The sequence below is a fragment of the Myxocyprinus asiaticus genome, chromosome 42 (assembly GCF_019703515.2).
Source record: "Myxocyprinus asiaticus isolate MX2 ecotype Aquarium Trade chromosome 42, UBuf_Myxa_2, whole genome shotgun sequence".
In the NCBI taxonomy this organism is placed as follows: Eukaryota; Metazoa; Chordata; class Actinopteri; order Cypriniformes; family Catostomidae; genus Myxocyprinus; species Myxocyprinus asiaticus.
Window position 1 is genome coordinate 28,508,626 of NC_059385.1, and position 18,680 is coordinate 28,527,305.

General features: G+C 38.0%; 1 protein-coding gene across 1 annotated transcript in view; it reads right to left on the reverse strand.

Annotated features, from left to right (window-relative positions):
- Positions 1-5,758: 5,758 nt before the first annotated feature.
- The window catches only part of LOC127432654 (magnetosome-associated protein MamJ-like), a 37,807-nt gene continuing 24,885 nt past the window's right edge, over positions 5,759-18,680 (reverse strand). Inside the window, exon 2 of the transcript XR_007895776.1 lies at positions 5,759-7,690. The gene's annotated coding sequence lies outside the window, so the exon portion shown is untranslated. The remainder of the gene's footprint in view (positions 7,691-18,680) is intronic.

An 18,680-nucleotide genomic window follows, 5' to 3' on the forward strand; every position in this document is an offset into this window, starting at 1 on the left:
TTGCAAACAGCATGTCATTGCTCAGCTGTTTCAAACGTTTTACTTCTGAATGAAGAACAAAGAAGAACTTCTTTGCAAGTGTGCTGGGGCCATCAGTCCATCGCTTAGAAAACTAATAGATGTTCTGGGTGGTTGCTTAATGGCTCAAGTCAAAAGAGCCCACCCCGAAATCTCTATGATTTTTTTGGTTCTTACATATGGCATATTACATATTACACATTAAGGTATGATTTCATGTCTGTAGCACAAACAGAGCAGGATGTTATTGAAGTTTAATACTAGAATCTTTTTTCAAATTCTTAGAAATAATGGGAAAATATTTCCACATAACTGTCATGAACATGTTTTATATATTTGCGCATTTGTTTTGTCTTAGTCTTTGAGGCTCTTGCAGAGACAAACATAGTTCGAAAAACATATTTTATAAGGGCGGAACTTTTTTGTGTGTTCCCTTCACTGGTATTTACCATTATTTGAAGCTTTCCCTGGAATATCCGGAAATATACTTGGCTACCCACATGTTATTTGAATGCTATTCCATAGATATACACTGTAAAAAATGAAAAGTTGAGAAAACTTAAATTAAGGCAACCAGCTTCAGGACTTTGAGTTTTCTCAACTTAAGGACAAATTAATTTTATCAACTTAACAATTTAATTTGTCTGTGCTTTCAGTTAACTAAATAAATTAAGTCCAACACACTCAGAAATAACAGTGATTTCTACATGTATACCCAAGTTCAACAAGCTCACATTTTGAAGTTTGCAGCAACATATACTTTATCATGCAGCTTTTCATTTCCACTAAAGTTCATGTGTCAGCCCCACCAAAATACTGTTTAGTTGGGCTAATTTAAAAAGCAGCATATGTAACCACCACTAAAATTTCCAAGAAGTTAAAACAACTGGAAAACTGAAGAAACTTCACTAGAGCGAACACTAATCACCCTGATGGTGACTTCAAATAAAACAACTTTTTACAGCAAGACATCATTAAAACACTAAAACACACAAAACAAGAAGCATCTATTAATTCTAAACAGTAATTAGTTTCATGTACTTTTATGTTGCCATGCTTTGACAAAAGACACATAAATAAATTCAAGTGCAAGGGATTATGGGTATTGCCTCCACACAAATTGTTTCTCCAATTGGCATGCTCAGTGGCAGATGCAACAAAATAGATTTCACACATCTTTTGACTCTTGAATTTTCAGGACCTTACCAAGACTACTGGAGAAGATTGTTAAGAATCAAAACAAAATTTAAATTACCTGATATTTTCTGATTTTCTATGTCCGTGGGCAGCCCTGGCCTTAACTGACTTACTACAGTAACATGAAGTTTTCACTGCACAGACGTTCACAAATATTCTACAGAAAATCCACTAAGTAGACAAATACAGTTGTTGTGCATTGTCAACTAGTAAGATCAATACAGCAATCCAACAATCTGACAAAAACATCACTAATCAATATCTACATAACATAAATAGATGATATTAAACAAGAAAATATTCCTTGTCAAAGTATCAAGCCAATCTAGCAGTGATTGCACACTGGTTTTCTGCCACATGGTCTGCCATATTTTCTGCCACTCTGTGATCAAACTGAGCATCCACAAATGACAGTAAGTTGAACCTTCAAGACCAAACTTGACATTGTATGTATCTTGCTGTTTAAAATTTTAAGATTATCATACTGAATGTCATAAAAGTTAAGTTTACTGATTTTTATTTTATTTTTTTATTATTATTATTATTATTATTATTATTATTATTTTAAGCAATCTCAACTTTTTCCACATTTTATAGTTCAATCAGCTTTTAAAAGAGAGTTTGCCTGACAAAATGGAAGTTGGATTTTTTTACAGTGTAGTTTATTGCACAGCAAATGTATATGTTATAAATATTTTTTGCACTTTTGAAATTTACAGAATGATTTGGAAATGTATAGAATGATGACAATGTAATATGTACATTATTGCATACATATGGAGCTAGACCAGGGCTAGTTGTCACATGAGCAAAGTTGTCACAAGGGCTATCTCTCAGTAACAATACAGTTTTTTTGTCAAACGTCATGGTAAACACAATAAAACAACACTAGGAAAAATTAAGAGAAGGGTCAACTATATAATTAAGGTAGATTTTAAATGAAAGGTTGAACTGTGTTTTCAGGGTAAGGGTATTTTTTTTCCAATAATTTTTAAATGTCATAACTTGACATTAGATACTTAAAAATAAGAAATTAATACTTTTTAAAAGTAAAATTAATGCAAAATTAAATGTAAAATTAACTGCTTCACAGCAAGACTTTTCAGGTTACCAAGTTATAAGAGACACTATGCATTTTTTCCATAATTAACATAATATTTTCCAGTTTAAAATAGCATACTGTTCTGCAAGCACTATACAAGCTTTTGTACATAATCAGTCTATAAACCATTTGAATTGGATGCTGGCATAAAATATATTAAGTCATAAAATTAAAATGCTATGAAGTAATAGTGGACATTTGAGTACGCGTTCAACAAAAGATCATAACTTTTTAAAGCTTTCTGAGGTCTCATTCTACTGGATATTTCCATTTTCTGGGGAAATAGCATCTCTCATTTGTTCCATTGGAATTTTGATTTGCCATGTATGACTTTTCTTAACACATTGTCTATCTGGTGGTATAGTCATTATCCAGGATTTTTACAGATAATCATTTTGCTCTTATGAAACAAAAAATGAGCATTTACAGTTTTGTGTAATTTGACTTTTATTGCATGTACTGGTATGACCACATCTATTAAAACATTTGTTCAATCTACTCTAGCAGAATAGCCAACTACATATAATTATACCAGTGAAGAACTTGAAATGTAAACACAAATGTATAACAGAAGCAGCAACATCTTTCTAAAAAAAAAAAACTTATGACATTGCATGACATGCATACATTTCCTGATCTGGAAAAATATAAGATAAAATACTCTCTGAATGGATTTTTTTCCTGTTACTACCAGTCACACTCACATCCCTTCCAGGCATATAAAGACATTTATACCACTACATTTGGGGGATTCCTCATTCTACACGTCAACTTACAGCTTTAAAAATATGAATGAATTTCTCAACATCTATGTAACAGAAATTATAGTAATTATGTTAGCAGATAAAATATTGACTGTACACTTTGTTACAACAGCTACTATACACCATTAAATCATAATGAAACTTGCTCTTTTTTTGCCTGAAGAAAAAAAAAAACACTAGAAAAGTTGATCTAACTAAAATAAAATATAACCCTATGCAATTACACATTTAGCATAGATTTGATTCTACCAACAGGAAAACGAATGACTCATCCCAAGTATGATAAAACATTCTCTAGAAACATTATTTGTGTAATTCTTCCTAGTAAGTTAATGCTCATTAGAGACAGGGTTTCCATTGTCCCCTATTGGCCGGGACATCCCGTATTTTGTACGGGATGCCTACTGTCCTATATTTCATTGGCAAAATGCGCAACCTGCTTTTGGTTCGCTCCACAGCAGAAGGTAAACACAATTCAACTGAAAATGTCTGATAGAGGGTGCTTGTCAGTAGCTCAGCAGAATGGGGCCGATATCAGGGTACTGGAACATTTGTTAACAACATGCCAACTTCCCATGTGATCATGTTGATAAAGATATATTTTGGATCTGTTGTGCAACACAGTCTCTCTTTTGTATATTGGTCAAAACATCCTAATAACCTGATTTCATCAGTGCAAATATTACATATTAACCTAATGAAGTAAAAAAAATAATAAAAAAATAATAAAAAAAATGTTTAATGACAAGGTTATTTTTGTGCTTCTACTTAATAATAATGTAGGTCCATGAATATATGTTGATGTCAATCTTGCAGAACAAAATCTAACAGATATCTCGGAAAAGATTTAGTTAATCGCCTCACCTACTATCCACAGGTGTTCCACAGGGCTCAGTACTCAGACAATTTTTATTCTCCCTTTACACCAAATCATCACTTTTTGTCAGATGGAGGTTTCATAGAGGGAAGTTTTATTCATTAAAGTTAGTTATGCAAAAATGTAACACTTCACCTTGAAATTTAAATGATGCAGTACTTGAATTCTAAATTCTAAAGATAAAAACTCAGAGTCCAATAATAAGGGGTAATTCTGATGGAGGTAATTTTTGATATGAGACAATTGGATTATTGGTTTGTGTTGGCTAAACATCACAACCCTCAAATTTATACCCACTATTGTCTAGCAAAGCCTTTATCATATGTAAAGACATCAGCTGGCCTTGAAATAACATCTCAAAACTTGTGACATTGAGCAATACGTCAAGCTTATTAGCTTGGCTCATGAATATTAATAAGATGATGTAACGTTACGACAACACATATACCTATATCTGTTGTCTTATTGAGTCTTATAGCTAGCTCACTTTGTGCCATATGTATACTTGGATGTATGTTAAATGTTGCACTGTTTTTTTCCTGAAGGAGCCACATTTAGTTTTGTTCATTGACTTTGACTTTGTTCACCCACTAGTCCTTAGGAAAAAGCAGTGGGCGCTGTCTACCATAGATACAGTAAACGCTTACCACTTGCTGGGCCTTAGAGTTGTTATTTTATATGGCCGACTACAATTTTTTTACACACTGGCCAAAACTCTGAAAGATGAATGTATAATTTCCCAAAAATAAACTTAGAAATCCACATGATATGCACAGCATGATAACACGGGAGGTTGGCAAGTTGTTTCTGATACTTTTGTTACCCTAGGATCGGCCATATTATACCGACCCACTGACAAGCACCATCTCCTAGAAGCCATGTTTGCATCGGCTCCAGTGTGTTTACCTTCCCCTGTGGCGCAACCGGAAGCGTGTTGTATCAGCAGCATGGGAGACCTGAGTATGGATCCTGCGTTGAAACCAGGAAGTAATTGCATTTGCATAATCAGTGACAAGCACAATTCGGAGGTTGCTTATTTCCCCTCTAACATTACATTTTTACTCCACTTATGGTTAGGTTTAGGTTTGGGTTGGGGGGTACAGTTTATAAAACACGCATTCCTCTTCACTGTATTACAGCCAGTACAGCTGAAAAAAACTCACTTCACAACTTGCTTGTGGCGCCCCTCCATGGACATCACACCTGGAAAAGTTTACACCGAACAACAGTTACCACTTTTGCCACTGGGGGAAGTGTTTCATATAACAGTAAGCACAAACTGATTTTAACTAAAGAAAAGTCAACCTACTGTTTCCGATTTCACTGTGAGATCCATCCATTTACAATAGTTCCTACACCCCTAATGTCAAGTACGACTAGGGTTGGGAGGGTTACTTTTTAAATGTAATCCATTACAAATACAGATTACTTAGTAAAATGTAATCAGTAACTTAATCCAGTTGACTCAATAAGAAATATAAGATTATTTTGTTACTTTTTGATTACCTCAAGATAGCATTTGTGAATAAAGAGAAAAGCAATATTTTCTCAAAGACTTTTAATCATGCCTTCTGAATGCAAACAAACCGTGTTTGGATAATGTTATGAGTGATGTAGCTATTATTATATATACGAAAAAACATGAAAACAGGGACACTCCTTAATAGGAAAACAGAATATGTTCAAATGTAGAACAACTCCGCATTTTTAACCACATCAGGTGAGTCATCTGTTACAGAAAATAGTTTATTTTCTCATCAAGCAAATACAGTTAGAACAGATGCACTGAATTATGTCTTGGTTAACATTAAAAAATCTGACAGGATATACCTCAGAAAAAACACTACAAAGTTGAATTCTGCCATATATTGCAGTTATCATGTAGACTAATTGGCACTGACCATTCATTAACTTCTGACTGCAATAGGTAGATCACATGCTATCTTCATCATCATTATTATTATTAATGCCTGCAGTGCCTGTGCATCTTGTTTTAAAGTATAGATCAAAATAGATTTAATCCTTTTTAGTGTGTCTTGATTTACTTATTCCTACTTTCAATGAGTTTTGAAATGTTACATTTGCCAGTATTTCTCCCTCACCCATACTTATGAACTGTTCTTAATACAAAGTATCAAAATCAGATAAATTATTCATTGCACATTTCCCCTAAGAACCTAATATTTTCAATTAATTTGGTATTCATGTGTACAATCTGACAAAGAAAAAAAAGAGATGCTGTCTCAGTTACTGTTGTCATTACAACATGAAAGCATTTCAGAGAACAATTTTAGAGTATCAATTGAAGTTAAGACAGAAATGAGAAGTCACACTAAAGTTTCGACAGTAGGAGTCCCATGTACTGGAATACTGTCCGTTCGGCGGGGGAGTGGGCGTTTCTCTGCTGCTATTCCTGCTCCTGCGAAAACGATTGACAGACAGTCGGACATTGAAATTCAGGGAACACTTATGACTCATTTTAGCTATCCTTGCTAATGTAATTTTCGTGTGGGTCTTACCTTTAAATGCTTCTTTAAATTATATGTCGGGTCCTTGGAAAATCACTGCAGCTTCACAGCTGAAAGTTAAATTGCACTAAACTGTAATGTTGTATCCCTTTTCTCCATTGAAGAGACAAGAATGTCGGAATTTCCACAAAAATGATAATAGTCCTCCTGTGGCCATTGCGATGAAACACTTTTAATGGTTTGACCACGTTTGCCTCGAGAGTGTTGATGTGAGACAGGTGTTATTTACACATATGACAGTAAGTAGCGCAAGATTCACGAGTCATGAGAAAGAACCAGAAGAGATTGAGCGTGCATCTTATCATACCTGTACCACTGTAAAGCAGGCAGCATTCTTTATCATTTTAGGCCAGGATGATCTTTAGTTTTTTTTCGTTATAAATTAAAAATTGTAATCCTGCTACTAATTCCAATTTTTACCAAATGTAACTAATCTGAATACGTTGAGTTTTTATGTAATTGTAACAGATTACAGTTACATATATTTGTATCCTTATTATGTAATGCCGTTACAAGTATTCCGTTTCTCCCCAAGCCTGAGTACGACAATAGACCCCATTCACGCTAGCACCATCTTTGATTTTTAATGGGAATGACAACAAGGCTGTGAGGGATAGATGTACAGTCTCTTTAATGGGCTGTACTGCAGTTTAAAGTGTTTTTGGATCGTTCCGCAGACAAAACATTGATAAAATATCTGTCCAAATACAAAGAACTCCAGACAACATGAGTTGTGGAAAATCAGATGTGATCTAGGAGCTTTATACTATTCATGCCATTGAAGAGATGGTAAGTCTATCCCTCACAGCCTCCGTGTCATACCCTTTAAAAATCAAAGATGGTGCTAGCATGAATAAGGTCTATGAGTTATTGTTGCTTACATTTGTCCATTTCTATGTCCCACTGTTTTCACCAAAATGCATACAGATCAAAACAGTCCTTAGCATCATTTTAATACAACAGAGAAATAAACACTATGATAAACTCTGAAAGCAGGGATGGCCAGACATATCTAGACAGTCACCTTAAGACTGGGTGTCTACATTTACAGTGCTGCATACAACGTGACACTTAGCGTATTGCCTTTGGCAGAGTTTTGATTGTATATGCGTCTTTGATGTATGTGCTGATGTATTGCATACATACTTTGCATGCTGTATCCTGATTTTTTTCTTCATATGTGGTCCTGATGATCTTCAGGGAACTGAAGAGAAATACAATGTGAGAAAGTTTTCTTAGAATTATTGACATTTTTTGAAACTGTTTTGAAACACAGACATATTACATAATGAACAAAAATGTTGTTGTCCATAAGACAAGCCAAAAAAATGTTTTAATACCACCCATAAACTTTTTGTTTCTACCCGCTGTGTTTGCCCAAGAGAAAAAAAAAAATGTCAGCATAAACCAGTTAGTTAAAATGTTTTGTAGAGTCTTTCCATTTCCCACCCATTAACCCCATTCCCTTAAAACTGTTTTTCCTTTTCTTCAACACTCCAGTTCCTCTCATTTAAAACGTTTTTCCTTTAAACGGAGACTTGTAAATCATTGTTTGTGCACATTGCATGTTTGTATTCATGTTTATGCTACTTTTTGTACTGGGCAACAGATCTACATAACCAAAAAAAAAAAAAAGTGTATAATAAAACTGGCAGTAAGCCACAATATGTATTTAATTGGCCAATTTACCCAAGCTGTGGAATTTATTTAGTACTAGTGAAATGCTTTTAACATCAAGAACGTCATACAATGTCAATAACACTATAAACGTTTACTGCCCAATTATCTTTTGTGACCTGTATGAAAGCTCATAAATGGCATACTTCAATAAATACAAGTTAATGCTATAATATAAGTTATCATGTAAGCTAATTATAGTATTACACAATCTTTTCTGTTTGAAAATAATTCATATCAAGTCCAACTAATGCAATACATATTTTATTTCATTTTTTATTTTTTTAAAGTAAACATAAGGTCCATTTTGTGGTGTGTACGTGTTTCGTATGTGTGAGGAACGGCAGCCGGTGGAGCTTCTGATGCCCCCCTAGGGTGTCATGTTATGGTTGAGGTAGATGCGAGGACTCAAATGCTGCATGCAAAAATGGGCTTAATTGAAAACAAAATCAAAAACTATCCCAAAAGGGATAAATATGAATAAAATAAAATAAAATAAAAAATGTAAAAAAAGTCCAGGGCAACGAACCAGAAGACGAGCTGGTCTGGAGAGGGAAGCCCCATGGGCCACGTGGTCCCAAGCCAACCAGGCAGAGACCACCTAGGGAACTGGAATGTGTCCTCCAAATAAGGAACAAACAGACTGGACACCTTTAACAGGAACTATTTCACAATATAATCTTCATGCACATTCAACAACAAACTGGCACAAGACAGAGAACACAGGGAGTATAAATAGTGAAGGAAATAAGGAGGGTAACGAGGGAAGGCAGGTGAGGCAAATTAACTAATAACAAGGTAACAAGGGGGTGGGTCCTAGACATGAGACAGGAGAGTGTAACAGGTGCTCTCTGCTTTTGTTAGGGGAACTGCAACACCCAGGGCACCCAAGTAATGGACTAGTGTCTAGAATTCGTAAGGGAGAGATACAAACAGACACAAACAGACAATCAGATATCTTGTACTGACATAATTTCTGATGCAAGTTCCGTTTAAAAAGCCAGAGTTTGATATTCAAGTTCTTTAGGTTGACTTAAGTTATTCAACTTAACTATAACTATAAATATAGTTTAATGGTCCCTATTTATTACTAATAACTCAAAAAGTATTTATTGCTAAAACTTTGAAAGATGTGGTAAGGGACCATCCGAATGGTTAATTTCTTGGTATTATTAATCTTCAATGTAGTATTATTGACCTGTACTGCCACTCCCTATATGCATATTACACACTCTGCGTAGTGCTCCTATTCCCCTATGTCAGGATCCTGTCACTTTTGTCAGTCTTGTTTATCATTTGGTGACAGGATCTTGACACTCATGTTCTGTGTTTGTGTTTGACCACATGGCTTATGATTGTGTTCAATCGCCATGTACTCTTCTGTCTTGTCATTGTGTTTGGTGTGAGCACATGGCTTCTGTCAGGTTTTGTTTGCCATGTGCTCTTGTAACCCAGGTCAGAAAAAGACTGACTGGAAACTAATACGATATGCAATAATTGTAGTTTGAACCACATAAACTAAAAAGACGCAATGATATGTAAATTCAAAGACGATGTATGAAGTAAACTATGAAAAAAAAAAAAAATGCAGAAAACTAAAAGGTAATTAAACACGAAAAGTGTGCTGTATATAGTATGCAATGCAGTTGGGTGTGTTGTCATCTAGACGGAAGCAAACAGAGTACACGCCACGTTGAGCATGGGGCAGGAGAGAGAGAAATCTAAGGCAAATATGAAATTAATTTATTTATATCATCTAATAATGTGCTCTATGATGTTATAAACTTTTGATTAACCATATCGGATTGCTTTTAGAGTGGTGATTACCGATTTTGAAGCGGATGGTAGCAGATTGGAAAATCCTCTTAAATCTGATTTGGTGTTTTCTCTGTATAATTGTGTATTATACGAATATATTGTGTTCTTCAAAAGAGCTTTGTACAAATATTGAATGTTAAAAAGAGTTGTGCAACCTTGAACAATGTATTCCGACAAGGTCATGTGAATGCTAACTTGCATATGGTCACGTTATGATGTATTCAGCAAAAAGTTGAAATTATATTACAAATACATTCAAGGATAATTTCTGAAGAGACATATGTTGTTTTAAGGTTATATTAGTTTTTTTTTGTTGTGTGTGATGATCGGATCAGAATCTTTCGAGAGTGAGATGGTGAGCCACACAGTGACCTTGATCTGAAAGAAACGAAAGAAGATTTTTAGTTCATCTTCAAAGTTAGTTCAGCGATACTTCTTCAAACCTCCAAGTGGGACAAAATGTTCTATTCCTTTGGAATCTTCACATTGGTAGGACTGAACTGACTATTGCATTACTCGACTATTGAACTTACGTTCATGGAAATGTACTTTGGATACTTCTGAAGACATTCATGGCAAACAAAAAGGGATATTTTTCTAGAGACTGAATATTCTGTTTTCAGTTGAATGTTTATTTGAGTCATTGTCATTTTCTGAACCCTATTGTTACAAATTGAGATGTTTTGAGTTGTTCTTTATGTTTGGTTGAACCTGGGTTTCTTTTGGTGATACTGTGTATACTGTGTAAAGGTCATTAACTTCATATCAGATCTAAATAATATAATTGTTAGGACCAAACAAGATTTCAACAGATAAATATAACTCTAAATAATAAAAAGTATATATCCTTTCTTATATGCTGAGAACTTTCCTGAACCATGACTTATAAAAAATATAATTATTTGTATTTCTTTGATTATTTATCACAGATGTATATTAATGTATACATCTGTGTTGGTTTATATGTTTTTAAAAGTTTTTATATTTACTTTATTTTAATTATAATTTTTTTCCCTTCACCTGCACTTCTTATCTTTATGACTCAGTGAATGTATTCAAACATTCGTGGATCTGTGTAATTTTGTACATCTTATTGAACATTTATTTTGAACCTTTTATTAGCATGTTTCAGCACAATGTGTGGACTTTTCAGACGACCCCTTATCCACCATATTAAAAATTTCCAATTTATATCAGTGTTTATTAACGATTTGGAACAATTTAGCAGTGATGCCATCTGAGCAGCTTACGGAACAAATCGCGCATCATTTCATATTTAAATACAGGACAATAATGTATTTTAGGGGGCGGGTGGCAACCCTACCTGGAAGTCTAATACATTCTCATGAGCAAAGTGGGGATGCAGAAAATCATGAGTTTATCAGGAGAGCATAGCGGGAGGAGTGATGGAAAAACGGGAGAACCCTGTTTAAATCAGGAGTGTTGGCAGGTATGAGTTAGGCCAACATTTCAGATTGATCTTACAGGAAAATCGGCAATAGGAGGTTGAATATTTTGTTTACTTAAATCAGTCTAAGCTTTCCAAATTTTCCAACTGACCCCAAGTGGCCGAAGATGGAACTAGCCGTGAACATATGCACCTTTGCGCAATGCGCTGGGCAAGACATGAGCAAACATTATACAAATTAAATATTTGAGTAGTAATTGCATTAATACACTCCTAACCCCAACCCTAAACCTAACCCTTACAGTACTGGGGCCAAACAGCATTCTTTCATTTCTTTGCAAATGTAGCATTTCAGAACCCAGAGATTAAAAGGAATGTGATGCAGCGCAGCCTATTTTCGGGCATGAACATTTGGCACATGCTGGCGCTTTTCTGGAATTCAACAGATCGACTTGAATTTGGGTGAGAGAACAATCGTAACTAACATGCAATTTCCTGTGTGATCATGTTTAACATTTGGTGGTGTATTGTCAGTCTAACAAGTATTTATATGTAGATACAAAGTCATTCACATTTCCTAGCATCTGCGACTTAAAAAAATGTCTCGGAATGAACTTCAGTGAGCCTGCACATGGTGTTCAATTGCTCTCTAACGCCTGCTTTACAATGCACTCCAAAGCAGGACAAAAGCAGTGCGTATTTTTTGCCGTTCATGTTAACATGTTAACATGGAAAGCAGAAGCAGCGCAGAAGCAGCAGAGCAGCAGGAGTTTCGGTGTCCAGTCTATTGCTGCGCTGCTCAATCTCAATTAAAGTGCCAGTGCACTGTCGATATGCATCATGAAGACGAGTTGACACGAAAAAGCAGATATTGCACAGAATAAGCATGTGTTTGCAGTCTAGTGTGTTTCTGTATTAATTACAGCTTGTACAAAAACAAAATAAAATAACAATAAAATTACAAAAACAAAATGTAATTATTTTAATTATTTAGCTTAAATAATAAGCAGACATAGGTTTTTATCATTTAAAACTACAGTATACAACAAGTCGTAGCCTTAAAAAAAAAAATAAAAATATGTCTCGGTTATGTATGTAACCTCGGTTCCCTGAGACAAGGTGAACGTGTCATTGCATCACTAAGCTGATGCTGTGGGGGAGTGTCCTTCTATACAACCTAGTTGAAACCTTTCTACAATAATGACAATTCAAAAATTGGCTATGGTGTTTAAGTCTTGCCCTTTTAGGCGCAAAGCTGTCCGGTATAAAAGTGGGCACGCAAACGCCATTCCTCAGAATTTTCTGACTGAGGGACAAGAGCGTATCGCTCGCACCTCAAAGAACTCTGAGTCTGTAGTGTGGCCAGCTTACACAATGTCTCGTTCCCCTTTGTCTCAGGGAACCGAGATTACATACGTAAACGAGATGTTCCATTATGACACAGTACACTTAAAATTGCATCACTAAGCTGACACTATGGGGAACAGAGTCTCATCACACCGCACTACACAACATAACCTTCCAGAGAGGAAACATGATGCTGCAGTCCCGCGGATCTGCGACCAACATGAGTATGCCGCATGGTTGGCTAGGAGGGGAACACTCAGAATGGATATATGAACTATAGTCATATACAGTACTGTGCAAAAGTATTAGGCACATAAGATGTTTCACAAAAGCATTTGTCTTAAGATGGTTATTTATATCTTTAGCTTTAGTGTGTCAATAGGAAACATGTTAGACTCCCAAACACTACTTTTGCAAATAGAAAAGATTAGAATAGATGAACAGGGAGCCCTGCAACTGATGTCATGGCCCCCACAAAGCCCCCCACTGAACATCATGTCAGTCTGAGATTACATAAAGAGACAGAAGAAATTGAGACAGCCTAAAGCTTGGAACATCCTATCTGCCAACAACCAAGAAAAACTGTGTCCATGTGTACCTAGGAGAATTGGTGCTGTAGGCAAAGGCAAAGGTAGTCACAACGAATATTGATTTAGCGTTTTTTTATGTTTACTGGACTTTGTATGACATTAAGTGATAAATGAAAACTATTTATGTCATTATGTTTGAAGACATCCTCACTATGCAACATTTTTCACAAGTGCCTAAAACTTTTGCACAGTACTGTAGTATGAATTAACCCCTTCATGAACCCATTCGGAAAAAAGTTTATTTGAAATGAAAGTGCCTGTGACTTTTGGGAAACACAACAGTCTGAATGCAGGCAGTTGTGTAAAAAGTCAGGGAGCCTGTACTTATAAAGAGGGGTATAAGTACAGGTTTGGCCAATGAAATAGCAAGCGCTCTAGACAGAGATGACTTGCTATGAGAGAGATGTTACGTCTAGGTTGTAAAACCTTGCGAATGTGTTTTGAGAAGAAAATCCTACTGCAAAACATATGTCTTGAAAGGACACACTGTTTGTCCATGCCCATGAAGAGCCCACGCCTCTAGTTGAGTGTGCTTTAACACCAATTGGGCAATTTGCACCCTCCGACTCGTAAGCCAGGGAGATCGCATCAATGATCCATTGAGAAAGTCTTTGCTTGGAGACGGACATTCCATTCGTGCATCCTCCACAGCACACAAAGAGCTGGTTAGACTGTTTGAATTGGCGGGTACGTTCAACGTATGTATTTAGTGCTCGCAAAGGGCATAACAAATGCAAGGACTGATCCTCATACAAATTAAATGGAGGAGGGTAAAAGGCTTGAAGGTGAACCACCTGCGCTCTAAAGGGTGTGGTTAGACCCTTAGGCATATAGCCTTTTCTTTGTTTGACAGTGGTTTTTGAAAGACCCAGACCAAACTCCAGACATGAATTGTCAACTGACAGCTGACTAGTAGCTCTAGGCGGTTGACATGCCACACCAATTTCGCACCTATGCAGGTGTGAAAAGTCGGGCGTCCATCACACACTGCACCCCAACCTGTGTTGGATGCATCTGTGGTCAGCACTTTCCTTCTGAAAATTTGACCCAGCATAACACCCTGTTGGTAGAAGGCTTGCGCTGTCCATGGTGCTAGAGCAGCCAGACAATGGCGAATCACCCTGATGCACATTGGCCAAGGCTCCAGGCGCAATGTGGAACATCGCTTGAGTCAATACCGGAGAGGTCTCATGTAACAGACCTAACGGTAGGACAGCGGAAACCCAGCATTTTTCGTAATGACTTCAGTGACAATGTTTTTCCGGTTTGAAATGAGACAGACATCGAAGAATGGCCTGTACACGCTCATTCATGAGGTGCGCATGCATGCTCACGGAGTCAAGACAAACTCCTAAAAAGGAGATTTATTGGCTGAGGAAAAGTGTGCTTTTCACCCAGTTGACATTAGACCAGATTTTCCATATGGCAAAGCAGAAAGTCTCTGTGTTCACTCAGTAGTACCTCTGATTGGCTAGTAATAACCAATCACTGAGGTAATTCAACACATACATACCATTCATCATGCAGTTCCTTCGAACACGAATCTAAAAAGCCACTTGTAACATGGTGCAACTGGTAAATGAAGATCCTTCAGATCTATTGATGCAAACCAGTCCTGAGGACGGATGTGCAATAAGATCTGTTTCTGAGTTAACATTTTGAAAGGGCACGTCGCGAGCGCACGATTCAAGCGTCTCAAAACTAGAATGGGCCGAAGCCCATCATCCTTCTCCAGAATGAGGAAATAACGGCTTTAAATCCCGCTGTGTGTTTCACAGACTGGGGCAGACTCTATCACGTTTTTTGTCTGGAGACAGTGAATCTCTGCGCGCAACACCGGCACATCCTGTGATTGGACCACAGATTGCAAAGTGCCAGTGAAGTGAGGTGGCCGGCGTACAAACTGAATCGTATGACCAAGCTCGATAGTTTTAACACCCTGTCTGACATGCCCGTGAGGACTTGCCATGCATTCGTGCAGCGGGACAGCAGTATTCCTTTCCCGACAAACAGCATTGGGGAAGAGAGGAACAGCATTGTATGTCAGGAGTGCTTTTGCTGGAGCTGAGGTGGCTGCTTTCGTTTGGGCCACAGCTTGCGAGGCTTTACCGGTGGCAACATTTGCCGGTGCTGAGGCAGTAGCTGGGTGCTGCCCGAGACAGAGCAGGAGCGAGCCGGTTGTGATGAAGTACTGCTAATTTTTGCCATAAAATGTCTCATAGCCTGTGAGTGTTACTGAGTCGTGATGTAGCGCTCAGCCAATTTATCCACAGAGCCACCGAAAAGGCCGGCTGGAAACACCGGAGCATCAAAGAGAGCAGCTTTTTTCGTGTCACACATTTCCATAAGGGTCAGCCAGATGTGATGATCCAAAACCACCAGGTTGCTCATTGACTTGCCAATGGCCTGTGCAGTGAGTTTCACGGCTTGCAGCGCTAAGTCCATAGCGGTGTGGAGCTCTTGAACATCTCTGGATCATAGCCTTGCTCGTCCATTTGCTTGAGGAGCTTAGCTTGGAAAACTTGGAGGACCGCCATCACGTGGAGTGCTGAACCTGCTTGGCCCACCACTGAGTATGCTTCCCCAGACAGTGTGGACGTCAGTCGACACAGCTTGGAAGGATGAACGGGGCGTGATTTCCACGCCCTGCTACCCGCTGGGCAGAGATATTCCTCTACCGCCTCTTCCACAGGGGGTACACAGTTGGGCTTAACCTTTGTCTTCCCCGTGGTCCATTTTAGTGAGGAGAGTGGAATCACTGTGTGAGCAAGCTGAACAGGGTGTGCCATGATTTTGTCAGTTCGTTATGAACTTTCGGGAAGAACGGGGCAGATCTGTGGAACGCGGTCGCTTGACAGCGTCCGGACTGCAAGAACCATTCATCAAGGCGAGATTTTCGACCCACCTTGAAACGACGCAAAGCATCTCCTTGTCAGTGGTGCTTACACGCTCCTCACCCTTGCTGGGGGAAGGGGCAACAACGTCCTCCATTGACCACTCACCAGATGCGATGAGAGACATAACATCATTATCCCCAGTGTCAGAAGCGATGAACGTGACAAGGCCATGCACTCCTGCAAAGGAGTCGAAGCTCATCACGTACATACTGTATTGGCATAGAGGCAGTATATGGAGACTGAGGTTGCTCGCGGGGCCACCTCAAAGAAATCCTGCTGAACCTCGCGGGCCCGCCGTGATCCCTCGGGAGTCACAAAAGAGTCGGGTGGGAGGGTGCAGGATGCTGAAACGTCCCTCAGAACGAGGGCAATTTGCGAGAAAAGTGTCTTGAGACTCATGCCCTCACAGTGAAGGCAGTCTGTCTCAACGAGAGCTGTCTCTATATGAGCACAGCCCAGACAGTGAATGCAGCTCTCATGCTGATCTGACGGTGGATATGTCCCTTGCATAATGAACACTTGCGGAACGTCATCTTTAAAAAGACGCAAACACGTAAGCGCCTCTTTTAGTTGCTGGGAATCAAGATGCTGAAGCGGCCCATTCACCAGCAAAGCATCAAGCGCCATTGCAGAGTAAATGTTTGCCGGAACACTGCAGGGGAGTGGAGGGTCTTCTCATTGACTCATGTATGTCGACAGTGAAGTAGAGGGCTTCTAGACGAAAGATGAATTGCTGTCTTGAAGGAAGAAAATTCTGAGGAATGGTGTTTGCGCACCCGCTTTTATACCGGACAGCTTCTTGCCTAAAAGGGCAGGGCTTAAACACCATAGCCAATTTTAGAATAGTCGTTATTGTAGAAAGGTTTTAACTAGGTTGTATAGAAGGACACTCCCCCATATCATCAGCTTATTGATGTAATGTCATGTGTACTCGTAAGGAAACTACACTGTAATATACTATTAATTAGAGAGCAGGTCAAAAGGGTTAACAGCAATACACATACACAACCGAGTGCTAACAGCTGAGGTAAACAAACGCACGCAACAGCATGTGTGGTTGGTAAATTCAGAACTTACCTAAGTCTTGTATACACAGTTTTCCTGAGCAACAACTGGTTGGAGCCATTGTGATTCTAATTGCCTGTTTTCTGTTTCTGGTCTCAAGACGCAATGCAAAATCTACCAAAACGAGCGATCCAGATGGACAACAACAACCATTTAAATTTTTTTAGGAGTAAAAATTAATTTCAGGCTCAACTTATGCAGTTTTAGGTTGTCATAATAACTAAAAGTAGTTAATTATGTCAGTGTAACTATCCTAGGACCATCTACACATTCAGATGAGGCACTGTAAAAAACAGAAATGTGTCTCCTCACAAAAAACACGATAGAGACTGCCCCAGACTGCAAAACACAGTGGGATTTAAAGCTTTTATTTCCTCATTCTGGAGAAAGATGGTGGGCTTCGGCCCATTCTAGTTTTGAGATGCTGAATCTCAATTGTGTGAAGTATGGACACTATACCGCACATGTTTTTTTGTTTTTTTACAATTTTTACAAATGTAATATCACATTTCATGCTAAGAATGTACATCAATGGGAGAGAAAACACAGGAGATTGGAAATTGAAAACAGTCAAATCGTGGAACACTTCCACATTCAGGAAAAAGGTGGCTTGAAAGGCACTTGTATTGAAGTGCTCTATTACACTCAACTTTTTACAGTATAAGGATTAATTAACAAAGGAAAAAACATGGGATGCTGTACCTGGCTGCTGGTGAAGATGGTGGAAGTGCGTCCTTTTTGTAAGGAAAGTACTCAACATAAAAGGTTTTGGCTTGTGTTTGAAAAAATGATATCACTATTCAATGGTTGTGCATAATTACTTATTTCTGACTATATTATTAGCTATATTATTAAGTGTGACTGAGTGATCAAACTATCTTCTCTTGTGCAAAACAACATTCAGGCTCATTGTCATCCCCTTTCCACTGAATAATGATGTTTAAAAATGAGCAGAGCTCATTGTGTTGTCTGTCACTACATTAAATGTTTCTACAGTACTGCATTAGATTACACCAGCATCATGTAAATACGATTTCACAACGATCACATTTGTAACACTTAGCGGAGTTCATTAACAGAGGTTCGAGAGGAGCATGTTAATTTTAATCTGACAAATCACAGCCCGCGAGTAGGAGTATATAAGCCGCTGCTTACATGCTTCCTGTGACAACTCTCCTGGCATTACAGTATTTCCGGCATTCGGTACCGCCCATTGCCCACATACAGACCCAGGTAGTCGGATCATCGGATGCAACTACGCTAAAAAGCTTTCGCCTTCATCAGAACAACTCTTTCATCCAAACAGTCTTGTTATTCAACAGAAGCTGCCACAGCTCATTTGTTTTTTGCAGTATTGACGGCTACCACGTTAAGTGTTTTTTTTTTTTTTAC